At 45.9% G+C, this 21,871-nt stretch overlaps 1 long non-coding RNA gene across 1 annotated transcript in view; it reads right to left on the bottom strand.

Annotated features, from left to right (window-relative positions):
- Positions 1-695: 695 nt before the first annotated feature.
- LOC115083489 overlaps positions 696-21,871 on the bottom strand; it is a 96,062-nt gene continuing 74,886 nt past the window's right edge. The window contains exon 3 of the long non-coding RNA XR_003854344.1: positions 696-1,637. This is a non-coding gene — a long non-coding RNA (uncharacterized LOC115083489). The remainder of the gene's footprint in view (positions 1,638-21,871) is intronic.

Here is a 21,871-nt window from a genome sequence, read left to right as displayed (position 1 = left end):
CTCTTGCTTAGTGGTGCTAGGTATTTTGTTTCTTAAGTTTATGATTTTGTCCGAGAAAAATTGTGCTATTTCGTTGCACCTGTTTTCTGGCAGATTTTGGGGCGAATCTGTTTTGTCACTGGTAAGTTCTTTTACTATGGTGAATAGTGTTCTCGGGTTATTCGTGAATTTTTCTATTTTAGAGCTGTAAAATTGATTTTTTTGCCTCAAGGATTATTTTTTTTATAGTATGCTAGGTGTTTTCTGTATTTGGCTAGGTTTTCTGTTTTGTGATTATTCCATTCTTTTTCTTTTTTTCCTAAGGTTTCGTTTGATTTCTTTTATTTTGTCGGAATACCAGGGATTTGTATGTTTTAGTTTTTTGATGTGTATGTAATTTGTGGGGTTTATTTTGTCAGTTATTATATTAGTCATATTCACCCATGCTGATCTAGCAGAGCAGCAATTTTTTATAGTAAAACTCATTTAAATTTTCTTCTAATTTTTCTTTTAGTCTTTCTAAGTTATATGGAGGATGGTACTTAAATTCAATAGGTTCCTTTTTTGTTTTTTCCAGTGGATTTAGAAACTTAATGGTAGATTGAATGAGAAAGTGATCTGACCAAGGGATTTGCGTGTAATTTGTGTTTAATTGTTCGAGGAGACTGTTGTTGATAAAAATCAGGTCTAGGGAGTGTCCTGCTTTGTGTGTGGGATTGTCTATAATTAATTTGAATCCTAGTGCGTTCATTATATCGGTTAGGGTTTTGCAGGTAGTTGATAATGGGTATACGTCCATATGAAGGTTAAAATCTCCGAGTACAATGGAGGGTTTTGAAATATTGAGATGTAGGGTGAGGAATTCAATTAATGGAGAGATGTTCAGTTCTAGGAGGGTTGGTGGACAGTATATAAGGCAAATTTGTATGTAATTAGTTTCAAATATTGCGATTTCATGATTCTGAGGTGGTGTGTTTGGTAACAGTTTGCATTGGAATTTCTTTTCAGTGATTAGTAGTAGGCCACCACCTCTTTTATTTGTTCTTGGGATTGAGAAAACATCGTAGTTTTTATATGCTATTTGATTTTTCAGAATTGTGTCTGATTTTTTTAACCATGATTAAGTTATTGCAATGAAACTAGGTTTTGTGTTGTAAAGTAGATATGTGATTATTGGAAATCTCTTCTTTACGGATTGGGCATTCACTAGTAGGAAAGTTATCATCATCATTAATTTGTTTATAGTTACATTATTTGCACTAAATGTCCTTTTTATTGGGATGAGGTTGTTTGAGTTTCTATTTTTTGTTTTTATCGCATGGTAGAATTCTTTGGGTTTTCTTGTGGAGTTGTCCTTGTACTAACCTCGGTTCAGGCAGACCTGTATTGGGTGTGTGTCTTGCGTTTTTTCCTTTTCATTCATTTTTTTGTTTTTTTTTCTCTGTTTTGTTCCAGATGGTTGTGTTGGAGGTTCAATTTGCAGCTCAAGGTGTACGCCCCTTTGTCACGCCCCTTCGACGCGCGACGCTGGCGCGCGATGCCTCTGGTCCTGGTCCGGATTTAAACCACTCCTTGGCGCGCTTTTCCGACGCTGCTGATGTCAGCAGCGTCAGCCAAGGGGGCAGGGCGTGTCTCTACCGGGATCGGAGGTGCAGCATCTGAAAAACAAAAAAGAAAAGGGGGAACAAGCAAAGCAAGTGAGTTTCTGGCCTCTGGTGACTCCTGAGGCAGCTGGCAGTGTTATAAAATCGGGCGTAGATTAGTTCGCGCCGGGTTGTGCAAACAAATCTACGCCCGTGCGTTTTTTTAAGATCTGGCCCACTGTGCGTTGGGCAGAGCAATTTTCTGCCATTTTCGAATACTGAAAGGGCTCTCAACATTTTCTTGAGATAAATATCATTAATATAAATAATGGAAGCTCTTGTTCCTAAAAAACAAATGATAAATGAATTAGAATAGAATTCTAAAAAAATGGTTTTGAGCATGGCACATTGCAACCAATGATTACAATGTATGAGTGAAATACAATGTTTTGAGTTCCCTTTTGAATTCACCAAGAAGGGTGGAACACGATTAAGTGAATATAATATCACTCCAACATATGAGGGTCTCATTAATAATCCTCCTATTTATTTAGTTTGTCCATTCCTCTGGTTTGATAGATTTTTGTATTTGATTTACTACTGGAACAGTGTTGGATTACATTGGTATGATTGAACAGAATGAGTGGCATCTCCCATGCCACTCTGCCTTAATGGTATGGTATGTCCACTATCCTACACCTTCGGATCCTAGTGCCACGTGGCCTTGCCGCCATGCATGAGTTTTATGCCTTGGGATTATTAACTTCTTTCTGCCACTGTACCTTCCTGGCATACTCCAGTTCTTACCCCTTGAAGTCTTCTTGCCAATCTGGGGTGCTGCGGTGCACCTCTCCTATACTTTATCTGTACCTTGGGATTTTTCTTGCCATATTTTCTACTTTCTTCCCCCCTTCATGGTGCCTTAGGGTGGTGCCAGTTTGCCTCTTGTGATGCCATTGTGTATGTCACTTAGGGTGGTGCCAGTTTGCCTCTTGTGATGCCATTGTGTATGTCACTATTGCTGGCATCCTGTTTTTGCACTTTGAGGTATAACATAAGAACAAAAGATATGCCATATTGGGTCAGACCAAGGGTCCATCAAGCCCAGCATCCTGATTCCAACAGTGGCCAAACCAGGCCACAAGAACCTGGCAAGTGCCCAAATATTAGATAGATCACAAGCTACTATTGCTTATTAATTACCGTCATAGCAGTTTATGGATTTGTCCGCTAGGAACTTATTCAAACCTTTTTTAAACCCAGTTACACCAACTGCTATATCCACATCCTCTGGCAATGAATTCTAGAGCTTAACTATGTGCTGAGTGAAAAAGAATTTTCTTTGATTTGTTTTAAATGAGCTACTTGCTAACTTCATGGAGTACCCCCTGGTCCTTCTATTATCTGAGAGAGTAAATAGCCGATATACATTAACTTGTTCAAGTCCTTTCATAATTTTGTAGACTTCTATCATATCCCCTCTCAGTTGTCTCTTCTCCAAACTGAACAGCCCTAACTTTAGCCTTTCCTCAGAGAGCAGCTTTTCCATGCCCCTTATCATTTTAGTTGTTCTCTGCAATTTTGCCAGTGCAGTTATATCCTTTTTGAGATGCGATGACCAAAACTGCACACAATATTCAAGGAGCGGTCTCACTATGTAGCAATACAGAGGCATTTACATCCTCCATTTTACTTTCCATTCCCTTACTAATAATTTCTAACATTGTTTGCTTTTTTGATTCCCACAGCACACTGGGCCAATGATTTCAATGTGTTATCCACTATGACACCTAGATCTTTTTCCTGGGTGGTAGCTCCTAAGATAGAACCTAACATTGTGTAACTGCAGCAAGGGTTATTTTTCCCTATATGCATCACCTTGCACTTGTCCATCTTAAATTTCATCTGCCATTTGTATGCCCAGTTTTCCAGTCTCGCAAGGTCCTTCTGCAATTCATCACAATCCGCTTGAGATTTAACTACTGTGAATAATTTAGTTTCGTCCACAAATTAAATTTCATCTGCCATTTGGAAGCCCAATCTTCCAGTCTCGCAAGATCCTCCTGCATCACAATCCATTTGAGATTTAACTACTCTGCATAATTTTAATCTAACCATAGTGCACAAGTCCATCCACTCGCACAATTCCAATTGGTTGGATGAACCCTTTCGTCCTATACGCACTGAACGACCCACTCGCACTGTCAACAAAGGCACCCTCTCCATTCCCCCATTGAAAAAAGCCCACCTCTCCTCTACTAGGGACCGTGCACTATCCATTGCAGGCCCTAAACAATGGAACACCCTCCCTACCACTCTCAGGCTAGAGCCATGTTACGCCAAGTTCAGAAAAAAACTTAAAACATGGCTCTTCCGACAAGCCTACCCTGATTAAGTACACCGACTTCTGCAAGTATCTTGCCTACGCCTTGTATATTCCTGTAAATAGTCCGTTGCAGTTTTTATTTATTGCTTTAATTCCTCCACCTCCTGCTCTTTGTATACTCCTCCTTGTTCGCCCTCCCTGTTCATTGTAATTTCTACCTTTAAAGTTACATTGTAAACCGGTATGATGTATGCATACTAATACCGGTATATAAAAGTTTTTAAATAAATAAATAAATCTGCAAATTTGATCACCTCACTCATTGTGCCCTTTTTCAGATTATTTATAAAAATATTAAAAAGTACCGGTCCAAGTACAGATCCCTGAGGCACTCCACTGTTTACCTCTCTCCACTGAGAAACAGACCATTTAATCCTACGCTCTGTTTCCTGTCTTTTAACCAACTTGCAATCCACAAAAGGACATCATCTCCTATCCCATGTCTTTTTAGTTTGCTTAGAGGCCTCACATGCAGGACTTTAGATGGTAACATAGTAATGACGGCAGAAAAAGACCAAAATGGTCCTTCTAGTCTTCCCAACAAGCTTCCCAAGGTAGTAACTGCTGCTCCGTGCAGGTTACTTCCATGTTAAGGGTAGTAACAGCAGCTCCATGCCGATTAAGCTTTATTTATTCCCATCCTCTAGCCTTTAGGTGTCCACAATGTTTATCCCATGCCCTTTTGAAATCCTTCACAGTTTTAGTCTTCACCACTTCCTTCGGAAGGGCATTCCAGGCATCTACCATCCTCTCAGTGAAGAAATATTTCCTGACATTGGTTCTAAGTCTTCCTTCCTGGAAGGGAGGAATGCCTTCTGAAAATCCAAATACACCACATCTACTGGTTCACCTTTTTTCCACATGTTTATTCACCCCTTCAAAAAAGTAAAGCAGATTTGTGAGGCAAGGCTTGCCTTGGTAAGTCAGTGCTGGTTGTGTCTATAGTTTCCCGGATCACCCCTGGATACCTTTTTAAATATAGGGTTACATTGGCCATCTTCCAATCTTTAGGTACATAAGATGATTTTAATGATAGGTTACAAATTGTTATCAATAGGTCTGAGGTACAATGGATGATTTTAGTGATAGATTACAAATTACTTGTAATAGGTCTGAAATTTAATGTTTGAGTTCTTTCAGAACCCTGGGGTGTATACCATCTGGTCCAGGTGATTTACTACTCTTCAGTTTGTCAATCAAGTCTACCACATCTTCCAGGCTCATCATGATTTGGTTCAGTTGATCCAGCTGTGTTCTTCTTTCTCTTGCTGCTTCTTTGCTCTTCTACTCCTGCTAATGCTGGAAGCCTGGTATCCCTTTACCCCTTTGCAAAGCCTTAGTCTAATATTTATGCCACTTTTGATGCCACTTTGCCATAGTCTATCTACCTTGCAGTTCTTTCCCCCTACTGCCCAGGAGGGGAGGCTTAGGTTGGCCGTCATATTTGGTGATTCGATTATTAGGAATGTAGATAACTGGTGGCTGGTGGGCGTGAGGATCGCCTGGTAACATGCCTACCTGGTGCGAAGGTGGTGGACCTCACGCGTCACCTAGATAGGATTTTAGACAGGGCTGGGGAGGAGCCGGCTGTCGTGGTACATGTAGGCACCAACGACATAGGAAAATGTGGGAGGGAGGTTCTGGAAGCCAAATTTAGGCTCTTAGGTAGAAAGCTTAGATCCAGAACCTCTAGGGTAGCATTCTCTGAAATGCTCCCTGTTCCACGCGCAGGTCACCAGAGGCAGGCAGAGCTCCAGAGTCTCAATGTGTGGATGAGACGATGGTGCAAGGAAGAGGGATTCAGTTTTATTAGGAACTGGGGAACCTTTTGGGGAAGGGGGAGTCTCTTCCGAAGGGATGGGCTCCACCTTAACCAGGGTGGAACCAGACTGCTGGCGCTAACCTTTAAAAAGGAGATAGAGCAGCTTTTAAACTAGAACAAAGGGGAAAGCCGACAGTCGCTCAGCAGCGCATGGTTCGGAGAGAGGTATCTTCAAAGGATACTAATGATGCATTAGAATTAGGGCATCCCGACAGTGAGGTTCCAATAATAAGAAAAGTAGTCCAAGTGCCTGTAACTAAAAACTCACCTGAGCTAAAACATTCTAACTTATCCCTATCAGTTAAAAAGCAGAATGAAAATACAAAAAAAAACAAACTTTGAAATGTATGTATGCTAATGCCAGAAGTCTAAGAAGTAAGATGGGAGAATTAGAATGTATAGCAGTAAATGATGACATAGACTTAATTGGCATCTCAGAGACATGGTGAAAGGAGAATAACCAATGGGACAGTGCACTACCGGGGTACAAATTATATCGCAATGACAGAGAGGAGCACCCGGGAGGAGGTGTGGCACTTTATGTCCAGGATGGCATAGAGTCCAACAGGATAAACATCCTGCATGAGACTAAATACAAAATTGAATCTTTATGGGTAGAAATCCCTTGTGTGTCGGGGAAGACTATAGTGATAGGAGTATACTACCGTCCACCTAGTCAAGATGGTGAGACGGACAGTGAAATGCTAAGAGAAATTAGGGAAGCTAACCAAATTGGTATTGCAGTAATAATGGGAGATTTCAATTACCCCAATATTGACTGGGTAAATGTATCATTGGGACACGCTAGAGAGATAACGTTCCTGGATGGAATAAATGATAGCTTTATGGAGCAATTGGTTCAGGAACCGACGAGAGAGGGAGCAATTTTAGATCTAATTCTCAGTGGAGTACAGGACTTGGTGAGAGAGGTACAGTGGTGGGGCCGCTTGGCAATAGTGATCATAATATGATCAAATTTGATTTAATGACTGGAAGAGGAACAGTGTGCAAATCCACGGCTCTCATGCTAAACTTTCAAAAGGGAAACTTTGATAAAATGAGAAAAATTGTTAGAAAAAAACTGAAAGGAGCAGCTACAAAAGTAAAAAATGTCCAAGAGGCATGGTCATTGTTAAAAAAAATACCATTCTAGAAGCACAGTCCAGATGTATTCCACACATTAAGAAAGGTGGAAAGAAGGCAAAACGATTACCGTCATGGTTAAAAGGGGAGGTGAAAGAAGCTATTTTAGCCAAAAGATCGTCATTCAAATATTGGAAGAAAGATCCAACAGAAGAAAATAAGATAAAATATAAACGTTGGCAAGTTAAATGTAAGACTTTGATAAGACAGGCTAAGAGAGAATTTGAAAAGAAGTTAGCCGTAGAGGCAAAAACTCACAGTAAAAACTTTTTTAAATATATCCGAAGCAGAAAGCCTGTGAGGGAGTCAGTTGGACTGTTAGATGATCGAGGGGTTAAAGGGGCACTTAGAGAAGATAAGGCCATCGTGGAAAGATTAAATGATTTCTTTGCTTCTGTGTTTACTGAAGAGGATGTTGGGGAGGTACCCGTAATGGAGAAGGTTTTCATGGGTAATGATTCAGATGGACTGAATCAAATCACGGTGAACCTAGAAGATGTGGTAGACCTGATTGACAAATTGAAGAGTAGTAAATCGCCTTGACCAGATGGTATACACCCCAGAGTTCTGAAGGAACTAACAAAATGAAATTTCAAACCTATTAGGATAGCAAATGTAACCCCAATATTTAAAAAGGGCTCCAGGGGCGATCCGGGAAACTACAGACCGGTTAGCCTGACTTCAGTGCCAGGAAAAATAGTGGAAAGTGTTCTAAACATCAAAATCACAGAACATATAGAAAGATATGATTTAATGGAACAAAGTCAGCATGGCTTTACCCAAGGCAAGTCTTACCTCACAAATCTGCTTCACTTTTTGAAGGAGTTAATAAACATGTGAATAAAGGTGAACAGGTAGATGTAGTATACTTGGATTTTCAGAAGGCATTTGACAAAGTTCCTCATGAGAGGCTTCTAGGAAAAGTAAAAAGTCATGGAATAGGTGGCAATGTCCTTTCGTGGATTGCAAACTGGCTAAAAGACAGGAAACATAGAGTAGGATTAAATGGACAATTTTCTCAGTGGAAGGGAGTGGACAGTGGAGTGCCTCAGGGATCTGTATTGGGACCCTTACTTTTCAATATATTTATAAATGATCTGGAAAGAAATACGACGAGTGAGATAATCAAATTTGCAGATGACACAAAATTGTTCAGAGTAGTTAAATCACAAGCAGATTGTGATAAATTGCAGGAAGACCTTGTGAGGCTGGAAAAGTGAGCATCCAAATGGCAGATGAAATTTAATGTGGATAAGTGCAAGGTGATGCATATAGGGAAAAATAACCCATGCTATAATTACACAATGTTGGGTTCCATATTAGGTGCTACAACCCAAGAAAGTGATCTAGGCGTCATAGTGGATAACACATTGAAATCGTCGGTTCAGTGTGCTGCGGCAGTCAAAAAAAGCAAACAGAATGTTGGGAATTATTAGAAAGGGAATGGTGAATAAAACGGAAAATATAATGCCACTGTATCGCTCCATGGTGAGACTGCACCTTGAATACTGTGTACAATTCTGGTCGCCGCATCTCAAAAAAGATATAATTGCGATGGAGAAGGTACAGAGAAGGGCTACCAAACTGATAAGGGGAATGGAACAGCTCCCCTATGAGGAAAGACTAAAGAGGCTAGGACTTTTCAGCTTGGAGAAGAGACGGCTGAGGGGGGATATGATAGAGATGTTTAAAATCATGAGAGGTCTAGAACAGGCAATTGTGAATCAGTTATTTACTCTTTCGGATAATAGAAAGACTAAGGGGCACTCCATGAAGTTAGCATGTGGCACATTTAAAACTAATCGGAGAAAATTCTTTTTTACTCAACGCACAATTAAACTCTGGGATTTGTTGCAGGTGATGTGGATAGTGCAGTTAGTATTGCTGTGTTTAAAAAAGGATTGGATAAGTTCTTGGAGGAGAAGTCCATTACCTGCTATTAAGTTCACTTAGAGAATAGTCACTGCCATTAGCAATGGTTACATGGAATAGACTTAGTTTTTGGGTACTTGCCAGGTTCTTATGGCCTGGATTGGCCACTGTTGGAAACAGGATGCTGGGCTTGATGGACCCTTGGTCTGACCCAGTATGGCATGTTCTCAGTCAAATTTGGAGATGCCATTTCCACCCCACATCCCCTACAACAAGGAGTCCCACAAGGTTCCTCCCTATCCTCCACCCTCTTCAACATTTACCTTACCCCACTCTGCCAACTCCTCTCAGAACTGCAACTTAAATTTTATCTCTATGCTGATGATGTCCAGATCATCATCCCCATTCAAAACTCTATTGCTGATGCCCTAGAACACTGGGATCACTGCCTCACCGCCATCAACTCCCTACTCACCAACCTCCACCTAGCACTCAATACCAACAAAACCGAACTTCTTCTCATCTCTCCACAAGCCCCTCTGCCCCCCTCACTATCTCTTGACCCTAGGATTAACACACCCTCAGCACAACCATTCGTAAGGGACCTTGGAGTTCTTCTCGATCATCAACTAAATATGAAGAAATACATTAACTCCATTCTTAAAAAAGGTTTTTTCAAGCTCAACGTCCTGAAGAAACTCAAACCCCTGCTATACACCCAGGACCTCTGTACAGTGATCCAAGCCACCATCTCAGCCAAACTGGACTACTGTAACGCACTCCTCCTAAGGCTCCCTTACTCCACAATAAAACCACTTCAAATGTTGCAAAATGCAACAGCAAGAATCATCTCAAATACCTGTAAATTTGAACACATCACCCCTATCCTCAGAGATCTACACTAGCTCCCTATCCCTTCCCGCATTCACTACAAAGCCCTAACTATTGTTCACAAATCCATTCACTCTCACAACTCCAACTGGTTAGACATCCCTTTTAATCGCCACCAATCCACCCAGCCCACCAGAACCACTAATAAAGGCACTCTACTTGTTTCCTCCCTAAAAACAGCCCACCTGGCCACCAGACGTGACCGTGCCTTCTCAATTGCGGGCCCTACACTCTGGAATTCCATGCCTCCAGACCTGCACCTTGAACCTTGTACTATCAAATTTAAAAAGAAATTAAAAACCTGGTTATTCAGAAAAGCCTACCCTGAATAGCCCCTATCACAAAAATGTCTTCCCATGTGCATTTATGTATTATACCCCTATCCTGCCGTTAAGGATTCCTATGCTCAACTTATGTTGGCTGTTTTGTTAACCTAACTTTCCATGCTGCACTTATGTTATCCCTTTCCCAGTTTCCCATTACCTGTTATGATGTATTTTCTATGCTTTAGTTCAAATGTGAACCGATGTGATGTACCTACTAACACCGGTATATAAAAGACAATAAATAAATAAATAAATAAATTTTCTCTTACAAAAAGAGGTCTCGGAGGAGAATCTGTTGGAACTGAGAGGAAATTGAGTTGGTAGCCTCGAGATATTATTGCAAGTACCCATTGGTCTGTTGTTATTTGAACCCAATGGTTGAAAAGGAGGATACTCGACCTCCTACCGGAAGCTCTGGATGAGGATTGGAGAGATGGCTTTGGTCTCTGGGAAAGGCCTCAAAAGCCAGCAGCCGGTCCCGTCTGTGGTGGAGGTTGAGGCCTAGTTGCCCTAGGTTGTCTGGGCTGAGGCCTTTGTTGTGGCCTAGAAGATCTGCTCCTAGCTGTTGGAGGGTAGTACCGTCTCTGACTGTAGAAGACTCTTCTAGGGTCTTTCCTTTGAGGCCTTCGAGATGGCTGTGAAGGTGGATCCTGCAGAATTGAGGAAAGTTGTCGCAGGGTCTCCGTGTGCTCTTTTAATAGAGCAAATGCATCCTGTACTTTGGATTCGAAGAGGTTATCTCCCAGACATGGGAGGTCGACTAATTTGTCTTGGACTTCAGGCCTGAGGTCTGAGGCTTTAAGCTAAGCCCAACGTCTTGCACTTATACCTGATGCAGCCACTCTGGATGCTGTCTCGAAGCCGTCATAGTACTTGCCTGCCTCCAGTCCTTTGTGGATAAGTGCCTGGGCTGCTTCCTGATGTTGTGATGGAAGCGATGGTATGAAGTCCTGCATCTGCTTCCACAGATTTCTTTGGTACCGAGTCATGTATAATTGATACAAAGATATTCTAGAATTTAACATGGCTCCTTGAAAGACTTTTTGCCCCAGGGAATCCAAGAATCTGTGATCTTTACCTGGGGGGATTTGAGGAATGTGGCCTTATCCTCTTGGATTTCTTTTGCGCAGACTCTACCACTACTGACTGGTGGGGAAGCTGTGATTTTTGGTAGCCAGGAGCAGACTGTACCAAATATGTATTGTCCATTCTTTTATTAACAGCAGGCACTGAGCATGGCTGTTCCTAAATCCGATGTTGCAAGTCGAGAAGGACATCATGGACTGGTATGGCTACCACTTGCTTTGGAGGGTCTACAAATTGGAGAACCTCCAATGTTTGTTGCCTTACGTCCTGCTCTGTGACCAAAGTGAAAGGTATGGTGTCAGCCATTTCCTGGATAAAAGTTGTGAATGATAAATCTTCTGGTGGAGATTTTTTCCTTGGATCCGATGGGGATGGATCTGTCATGAAAGCTTCAGATGAGGTACCTGAGTGTGTATCACTCCAAGTATCATATGGATCTTGTCTAAGTGGAGAAATTGGAGAGGTTCTGGGCGGTCGAGGAAGCCCTGAAGGAACTGGTTGTGGATCTTCAAAGGGTGATTCCACAGGGTGTTCTTTCCCAGGTTTGGGAGGAAGAGCACCGACCAACTCATCAAATCTCTTCATTATAAGTTGGTAGAGTGCCAGTTCTGGATGTCCCGGGTCCCTGGGTGAGATTGGCATTGATGGTGTCGGTGCCAGAATCGACGATGGTGTCGGTATCTTTGGTGGTCGTGCCAGCATCACCTTAACTGGGATCGGTGTAGGTAACGGCATCGACGGAATCGTCGGCATCGACGGGGTCACCGGCTTCAGTGTAATCACCGGCATCAGTAAAGGTACCGCATTGGTTCAAGAACCAGCATCGGTGATCACACCGGCATCGGCGAGGTCGCCGGAATAGGCGTCTGTTCTTTAAGGGCCTGGAGTACCGCTTGTCTGATAAAGTCGGACAATTCCTGCGAAACAGCTGGTGCAGGCAGAGCAGCTGAACGTGGTGGTGGTATAGGTGTCGATACTTGCTCCACAGCACCCTGTGGAGGTTCGACCGAAGGAGGTATAGGCCCCGGCGCCGAGGGTAGCGGAGTTTCCTGAGGCTTAAGCCGTTTAGCGGTCGGTTCTTCCGGGGAGAGGGGTGTCGCTGGAGTCGGTGTGTGCCAATGTCGGTGATGATGTTTTGGTCAATCTTTGATCACTGACCTGATCGATGTCGATGGCGATGGATGATCTCCGGACCCCTCCAGACAACAATTTTTCAACAATATTCGCTTTGTGACCCCCTCCGGAGACGATTTTGTTGATGTTGAAGGAGAAGGAAGAAGCTGTAGGTGAAAAAGATGTTCCATCTTCTCCTGTCAAAGTTTTCTTCCTTTGGGAGTCATTTCTGCACACTGAGGGCAGGTTGAGACATCATGTTTATCTCCTAAACAGATAACACACTTGAGGTGTGGATCTGTTATAGACATTGTCCGATTACAAACCGGACATTTTTTAAAACCGGAAGCCATTTTTTGTCGACAGCCGTCAATGAAAAAAGGGAAAAGAAAATGTGAAAGAAAGTTTTTACTCAAGAGTAAAAACAAGAGTGCGATTTCACACCAGACGGTGGAAATCTGAGAGAGATCCCCTATGGGAGAAAATTTCTTGAGAAATAAATGACTTTTTTAGTCAGGTAATACTGTGAGGAAAAACTCACAAGGCTCCTTGCTCCGTGATGCTCACAGCAGCACGGAAAAACGAAGACTGAAGAGAGACCCCTGTGGCAGAGAATATCATGGCATGCTGGGCATCCTCAGTGGCCTCACAGGGCCAGTCAAAAGTTTCTAGAAACTTTGACAGAAAGTTTTCCCGCAATAGGGCTCCATCAGTAACGTCACCCATATGTGAGGACTAGCATCCTGCTTGTCCTGGGATAATATGCTTTATTGTGATGATCCGTTCATATTTATCAAGTTGAAAACTAAGCATGAGGATATTTTTTATGTTGAACATAAAAACAGGGGTGTTGATCTAGGTGGGGATTTCAGAAGTTGACGTGTTCTTGTTTTCATAAATCCTGTGTATATGTTGGTATGGGATGAGGAATGCAGTTCCCTCAGGTCAGACGTCATTTATACATCTGTAGAGAGGTGATGCTCATTTGGAAGATGTTAAGAGTTTTAGGGTTAGTTTGGGAAGATTACCTGAGGAGGGTTGTAAAAGGTTGGTGGGCAGGAGAGTAAGCAGAGGGTAAGGTGGGCGTGGGAGGGAGATAGAGTGGACAGGACAGTTGGGGGTGTTAGAGGGGGAGCCAGACAGTAGATAATGGCTTTGGTGCCATATACTGGAGGTGGAGTAAGCAGCAGATTTGATCATTTTGGAGAACTAAGGGTTGGAACTTAGGCAGCGGAGTCCATAACTTTTATTGGGAATATGGATGATGCACAACCCAAGTGAGATATTCCTCTTGGAATGTATCAGGCATGCTGGGCAGACTGGATGGGCTGATTGGTCTTCTTCTGCCGTCATTTTCTATGTTTCTATGTTTCTATAAGATCTGTAGTTAACAGATATAATATTTTGTTTGCTTTGCAAAGACATATAAGGGTAAATTTTAAGAACTTGCGCGCGGGCATCCATGTGCACGCGCTACCCGGTGCACGCACATGGACGCCCAATTTTATAACATGTGTGCGCAGGTGCGCGCATGTTATAAAATTGGGGGTCGGCGAGCGCAAGGGGGTGCACACTAGTGCATCTTGCATGCGCCAACGCCCACAGCCTTCACCTGTTCCCTTCCCCTTACTCTATCCTATCTACCCCTTCCCCTAACCTTCCCGCCCCCTAGCCCTATTCTAACACCCCCCATTCCTTTCACTTACTGTTTGCACCTGCCTTGGGCAGGAGCAGGTTGCGTGCGCTGGCACCCTGCCGGCACGCAATCCCCCGGCACAGCGGCAAATGGCTGCTGTGCCAGGGACCTCTAGCTCTGCCCCTTTTTCGAAGCCCCGGGACATACATGCGTCCCGGCACTTTAAGCATGTCACCGGGCCTTTTAAAAATAGGCCCAGCGCACATCGCACTTAGGCATTTAAAACTACCCCTTAGCCGTAGTAAATGTTCAGCGAGCTCTCCACCCTCTTGAGATGGAATACCTATATCTCTCATGTATAGACTACCTGCTGGTAAGTAGGTCAGAATTCTCCAGGGTGGTTCTATCTATATAAAAGGTTCTCTGGAAACTTCAGACCATGTGGATTTGGAAAGTTTCATCCTCCTGGGGCTTCCCAAAATATTTATACATTATCTGAGATTTAAGGAATGGGAGGAATTCTGTGATATTAATAAAGAGCACAGGGCCTATCCCATCGTTTTCTGGGAAACAGCTAAAGTGGTTTTAAGAGGCAACATTATAGCATATATGATGATATTTGGCTCATGAGATTCTAAATGTTCTTTGTTGAATGAGATTCTAAACTTAGAACAATTGGTGTGTGTTGTTAAAAATCCCAGAAACTTTGGGTATAAACTTAGAACAACAAGTGCATTTATTTATTTATTTATTTGATCAAGAGACTGTTTGAAATGAATCCCTCTTCTATAAATGAATGTATTTATTTATTTGCTTATTTAATTTTTTGATCAAGAGGTTGTTTGAAATGAATCCTTCTTCTACTAATAAGAACACATTTATAACTGTGCAAATGACTTTCAATTCTCTATTACAACAATGGGCTAGGAAAAATTTGCTATACTATAAAAGTAAATTCTTTGACTTCAGTAGTAAACCAGGGAGGACGTTGGCTAATGTGACCAAAAATTGAAAGGGACAGGAGACAGGATGTGAGATTGGGCATGACCCTTCCTCAATATCTTAAATGTTTTTCTAGAATATGCTCCTTAAAAGAAAATTATTATTTACCTGCTAATTTTCGTTCCTGTAGTACCATGGATCAGTCCAGACAGTGGGTTATGTCCCCAATCCAGCAGATGGAGTCAGCACAAGCTTTGAGGGGGCGTATCCATATATACTACTACCCCCTCTGCAGGAGTTCAGTATCGAGTATATCAAAGCCCGAGTAGAAACCCCCGAAGGATCAAGTTTGTGGAAACAGATAATGAAAACAATTGTAACCGCAACAAGTAACTGCAAACATCCTACCAACTTGTAGGGAGCTGTGAAAAACAGCGAAAAGAAACAACTGTGAAGACTCAGAACACTGCGAGCAAGAAGCAGCGCAGAGCTGAGCAGGATCAAGAACCCAAACGCGGTGGGCGTCTGGACTGATCCATGGTACTACAGGAACGAAAATTAGCAGGTAAATAATAATTTTCTTTTCCCTGTACGTACCTGGATCAGTCCAGACAGTGGGATGTACCCAAGCTTCCCTAAATCGGGTGGGGTCCTGCGAGGCCTGCTCGGAGAACCTGCTCGCCAAAGTGTCCAGAGACCGAAGAGGCGAGGTGCAGACGATAGTGCCTCGAGAACGTGTGTAACGATTTCCAGGTGGCTGCCCTACAAATTTCCTGCGAGGATACCGAGCGAACCTCCGCCCAGGAAGCCGCCTGAGAACGTGTAGAATGCGCTACGATTCCGGGTGGGGGAGTCCGACCCGCCCCAATGTAGGAAGCAGCAATGCCGGCCTTCAGCAATCTGGCAATGGTAGTCTTCGAGGCCTGAGACCCCTTCTTAGGACCGGCCCAGAGTACAAAGAGATGGTCAGAGGTTCGGAACTCATTTGTAGCCTCCAGATAGAGGCGCAGAGTGCGCTTGACATTCAAGAGACGGAGAGACTTCGGCTCTGAGGAAGAGAAGGACAGCAACTCCACCGTCTGGTTCACATGGAATGCAGAAACCACCTTCGGAAGGAAGGAGGGAACGGTGCGAAGCGAAACTCCAGAGTCGGAGAAACGGAGATAGGGCTCTCTACACAACAGAGCCTGCATCTCCGAGATGCGTCGAGTGGAACAGATGGTCACAAGAAATACAGTCTTGAGAGTGAGATCCTTTATTGTTGCGCTGCGCAGCGGCTCGAACGGTGGTCCCGACAGGGAGCAAAGCACAAGGTTAAGACTCCAGGAGGGACAAGGGTCCCGTAACGGAGGACGCATATGCTTGACACCCTTGAGAAAACGAGCAATGTCAGGATGCTGTAGAAGAGAGCCCCCATCGCTCAACAGCGAACCAAGGGCGGCCACCTGAACCCGTAGTGAATTATAGGCGAGCCCTTTTTCCACCCCCGCCTGTAGAAACTGAAGGATCTGAGGTACAGAAGCCTTAGCGGGTCTCGTGGCCTGGCTGGTACACCACAGCTCGAACACCTTCCAGACTCGAACATAGGCCGATGTCTTTCGTGCCCGCAATAGCGTGGATACTACCGCCTCCAGGTAGCCCCGACGCCGGAGGCGGCGCCTCTCAAAAGCCAGGCTGCAAGACAGAAGAATTCTGCCTGCTCGAAAAATACCGGGCCCTGATGTAGGAGCTGGGGGAGGTGCCCCAGCCTGATTGGCCCGTCGATCACCAGCTGTAGCAGGTCCGCAAACCAGGGTCGCCTGGGCCATTCTGGGGTGACGAAAACCACGGTCCCCTGATGGCTTTCTATTCTGCGGAGCATCCTGCCCACCAGGGGCCATGGTGGAAAAGAAAGATATGGCGGCCACGGGAAGACCAGGGCATCCACTCCCTCCGCGCTCTCTCCGGCGACTGAAGAAGCGTGGAGCCTTGGCGTTGAGAGCGGACGCCATCAGATCCAAGTGGGGGGCCCCCCACCGATGGACGAGAAGTTGCATTGCTTTGTCGGAGAGAGACCACTCTCCGGGTCCAGCAGTTGACGACTGAGGAAGTCCGCCTGGACGTTGTCCACACCGGCGACGTGCGAGGCCGCTAGCCGGACGAGATGACGCTCCGCCCATTGCATCAGCAGCGCCGCCTCGAGCGCGACCTGCGGGCTGCGCGTGCCTCCTTGTCGGTTGATGTAGACCATGGTGGTAGTGTTGTCCGATAGGATTCTGACTTCTCGGTTCCGAAGAAGCGGGAGGAAATGTCGCAGAGCTAGCCGGACCGCTCTGGTTTCTGTGGGAGCGGGAGAATCATCTGATAGTCCTGCAATACTGGTTTCCAACGGGAGAAGAGCGCCCACTGTAAGGTCCTGAGGTGTGCAAAAGCCCAAGGTACAAGGTCGATGGTGGACCCCATCACTCCCAGGAGTTGCAGGTAGTCCCAGGAGGTGGGCTCTGGTAACGCAGAGAACGGTCGTGTGTGATCCCGCAAGGATTGAGCTTTGTCCTGGCGCAGAAAAACTTTGCCCAGTAGGGTGTCGAAAGTTGCCCCCAAAAAAAACCCAAGCGTTGCGAGGGCATGAGGGAGCTCTTGGAGAAGTTCACTACCCATCCCAGGGAATGTAGAAACCGTACTACTCGAGTCACCGCTGAGCGTCCATGATCGAATGACTTCGCCCGGAGGAGCCAATCGTCCAGATAAGGATGAACCAGGATGCCCTCCTTCCGGAGAGCTGCCGCCACAACTACCATGATCTTGGTGAAGGTGTGCAGCGCCGGCACCAATCCAAACGCGAGAGCCGTGAACTGAAAATGCTGGTCCAGAATTTTGAAACGAAGGAAACTGTGGTGGTCCGGGCGGATGGGAATGTGCAGGTAGGCCTCCGTTAAGTCCAGGGAGGCGAGGAACTCCCCCCGATGCACCGCCGCAATCACTGACCGGAGCGTTTCCATGCGGAACCGAACGACTCGAAGGGATTTGTTGACTTCCTTGAGGACTAGGATAGGCCGGAAGGAACCGTCCTTCTTTGGTACGACGAAATAGATGGAATAGTGGCCCGAGCCCACCTCTCCGAAGGGCACGGGCGCAGTAGCGCCTATCTCCCGGAGTCTGTCCAGAGTCAGCTGCACCGCTCCTCTCTTGAGGTCCGAGCCACAGGGGGAAAAGATGAACCTTCCCTGTGGGGGGCGGACAAATTCCAATGCGTAGCCGTGTTTTATGGTATCCAGGACCCACTGGTCCGAGGTGATCCGTGCCCACTCCGCTTAGAAATACGTTAGTCGGTCCCCAATCCTGGGGACAGGGGAGTGGGCGAGACTGGCATCATTGTGAAGACTTGGTATAGGGGTTCCCGGTTCCGGGAGTAGTGCGTGCGGGCCGATGCCCGCGGAAGGCGCGCAACCAGGGCTGAGACCTGGGGGCGGATGGCCGGGAGCCCGTCTGTCTGTAGCCCCTGTAGCGCCGTTGCGCTCTGGCTCTGGTCCGAGAAGAAGAAAATGCTCTGGATGGTCGAAACCTATCCTCCGGCAGCCGATGAACAGCGTTCTCCCCCAGGGACTTGATGATCTGGTCCAAATCCTCCCCGAAGAGGAACTTGCCCCTGAAGGGAAGAGAGCCCAGACTGGACTTAGAGGACGTATCAGACGCCCAATTGCGTAGCCACAGTAGTCGTCGTGCTGCCACTACCGAAACCATGGATCTTGCGAGGACCCGAAAAAGGTCGTTCTAGGCGTCCGCCCCATACGCCACTGCGGCTTCTAGCCGATCTGCCTAGGCAGCCTCATCGGACGGCAGGTTCTGAGACGTGAGGAGTTGTTGCACCCAAAGGAGACTAGCCCGCTGGGCAAGCGAACTGCACATCACCGCCCGCATACCCAGAGCGGAGACCTCGAAAACCCGCTTAAGGAAAACTTCCAACTTACGATCCTGTGTGTCCCGCAACGCCGCACCTCCCGTCACTGGGATAGTCGTCCTCTTCGTGACCGCCGACACTGCGGAGTCCACCTTTGGGACCTTGATGAGGTCCAGAAAATCTTCGGGGAGCGGGTACAGCTTTTCCATAGCCCGGCTGCTCTTCAGGGAGGCCTCCGGGGTGTCCCATTCCCTGGTGAGAAGTTGTAAAAACGAGTCATGAATGGGAAAAGCCCGAGCCCTCGGCCGGAGTGCCGCCAGGACAGGATCTCCCTTCCTTGAAGAAGTGATGACAGCGGGAGCTACTGGGGCAGGCGGGTCTGGTGGCGGATCCAAATCTAATTCTTGGATGATCTGCGGGATGAGGTCGTCCAGCTCTTCCCTCTGGAAGAGGCGTAGGGTACGTGGATCATCCCCCTCCTGTGTGCCGTCCCCTTGTCCCCCGTCCGGGAGGTCAAGTCCATGTCCCGCTGGGTCTGGCACCGCCCCCACTGCCGCGGGCGTGGATCGGACCCGGGTAGGAAGGCGGGAGGCCCCCACTCCCGGAGGGTCGGGGGGGGCCGGCGTCGAGGGCGACATCTGAGGGATCTTAGGGGGGGGGGTCCCACAGGTGCTTCCAGCCCCTGCAGATAAGCGGTATGCATGAGCAAGATAAACTCCGGAGAGAACCCCGGCCTGCTCGGGTGCGCTTCGGGGGCGGCGTGGTTCCTGCTCCCTGGCTCTGGGTGCTTGGTTCCTGCACCAAAATCGGGGGAACACCCCCGCTGGTAGAGTCCTCCAGGGATCCGTTCTCCCTCGTGGCCTCCAGGGATCCGTTCCCCCTCGTGTCCTGCGCCTCAGGGCGCTCAGAATGTAAAATGGCCGCCGTTCCCGCCAAAAATGGCGGAGTGGCCGGCCCGCACCGCCCGGGCAAAAAAGAGAAATCAGTCAGGGACTGTGAGGTACCTTCCCCCCCGGGAAGGCATCGTGCACAGATGCCCTCCCGGGAAATCCGGGACCCCGGGTCTCCGCAGGCCGCACAGCGGGACGGCCGCGGCATCGGGATCGCTGCAGGAGAAAAGAAAAAGCCACGGGGGGGCCACGCGCACAAAGGCGCCGCTGCGGGGGGGCCCGGTCGGCCCGCACTGCCCGCTGTCTGAAAATAGAGGAGGGTGCCGCGGGGGGGGCCTTCCTGGCCACACGACCCGCCCCAGACATCTTTCCCTAAATGGCTCAGCAGCCCATGAGGAGCTGTAAAATGGCCGCGGGTGAGGGAGTAAAGAGCGAAGAGGCCGGCTCCACCGGCTTTCGCGGGCACCAGGGGCTGAGCTGTAAAGGAAAAAACTACAAAGGAAAAACAAACTTACCCCTGGCTGCAACGAGAAATAAACAGCAAGGCCGCAGAGAAGAGACAAGGAAGATAAGCCACTCCCCAGAAGTTGAAAGAACTCTGCCTTTTTTTTTTTTTTTTTTTTAAACTTAATACAAACTTGATACAAACTTGATCCACAGAAAAAGACAACAACAAGACATAATCAAGCAAGAAAGTGAAGGAAAAGGAGGGGAAGCCTGATTCCCCTACTCGCATCTGCTGGAGTCAGAAGATACTGAACTCCTGCAGAGGGGGTAGTAGTATATATGGATACGCCCCCTCAAAGCTTGTGCTGACTCCATCTGCTGGATTGGGGACATAACCCACTGTCTGGACTGATCCAGGTACGTACAGGGAATGGAAAAAATAGTCAACACCCAATTATCAGAATACCTGGAAGACCACAACATTCTCTACTCATCGCAGTATGGATTTCGCAAATCACTAAGCACCGAAACCCTCCTCATCTCCCTCACAGATCACCTGATCATGGGTATGGACTCTGGTCACTCCTTCCTTCTAATACTCCTCGACATCTCGGCAGCATTCGACATGGTGAATCACTCCACTCTCCTTAAACGACTTTTGGACACAATACAAGTTTCTCTTGAGATTCTTTCATTCCCAACAATGAGCACAACTCATTAAAATTAATAAATGCGTAAAGTGTCAAAATGAGATTTACACCTTAGGGCCCCAATTTTGGTCATGTTCACCTATCCAGGATTTTTGGAAGTTAAGAACTTAAGAACTTGCCATACTGGGTCAGACCGAGGGTACATCAAGTCCAGTATCTGGTTTCCAACAGTGGCCAATCCATGTCATATGTACTTGGCAAGGTCCCAAATAGTAAATAAAACCTATGCTGCTATCACACACAGAGATTAGCACTGGCTATTTCTTATGTCTACTTGCATAATAACAGTTTATTGACTTCTCTTGGAACTGTTCCAAACCCTTTTTAAACCCAGCTATACCAACTGCCTTAAACACATCCTCTGGTAATGAATTCCAGAGTCTAACTGAGCGCTTGAGTGAAAAAGAAGTTAGGTTGGTAAAAAGCACATTTTTTCAAGTAACGAAAACAATGTTACCTGTGTAGGACCATTCTTTTCTTTATGATGATGTGGGGGACATATGCTTTAAAGATAAGTACACAGGGTTGTTTGAGCAGAAAGTGTTGATTCTGGCTGAAGAAGTGAGTTTACAGAGTTGGCTAATACCTGACGCTCCCATCCTTGTGCAAATGAGAAATACCTTATACTGTGTTTGCCTTATGGAGAAATATAATGAATCTGGAGATGTGATTAAAATACATAAAGTGTTCTTTTAACACTGGGATTCATATTTACAGTATTTGCCACACAGAGCACGTAGCCTGTTACTGAATAATTTATCGTAGCCTGTTGGAATGTTTCCTTGAATTGCTGATTCAATAATTTGGGGCTTTTCTCCAATGACTGTTGACACATCCATTGGGAATGGGGGACGGTGGTTGCAGGTGGGTTTTGTGAGTCTTATTTATAATAAGCATTGTTGCTTGTACGATGTAAGTACCGTGTACTTGGCTATTCATATGGTGGTGTGCAGAAATAACTCACCACTTATGCTTGCTTTTATATGCAATTTGTTTTCTTTGCAAAATTCAATAAAAAAGATTAAAACTAAGGGATTCATCAGAGCTTGTGTAGCACCTGGAGGTTGATGTGAAGTGTGCATGTCAGCAGCACTTTACCATTCATACTGATTTAAGAGGACAAAGGGCTCTTAAATAGAAAAGCTGGACCGGATATATAGTGGGACAT

Source organism: Rhinatrema bivittatum, chromosome 2 (genome assembly GCF_901001135.1).
Source record: "Rhinatrema bivittatum chromosome 2, aRhiBiv1.1, whole genome shotgun sequence".
Lineage (NCBI taxonomy): Eukaryota > Metazoa > Chordata > Amphibia > Gymnophiona > Rhinatrematidae > Rhinatrema > Rhinatrema bivittatum.
Note: the sequence above shows the minus strand (reverse complement) of the source record. Positions and strands in the feature narration are given on the sequence as shown.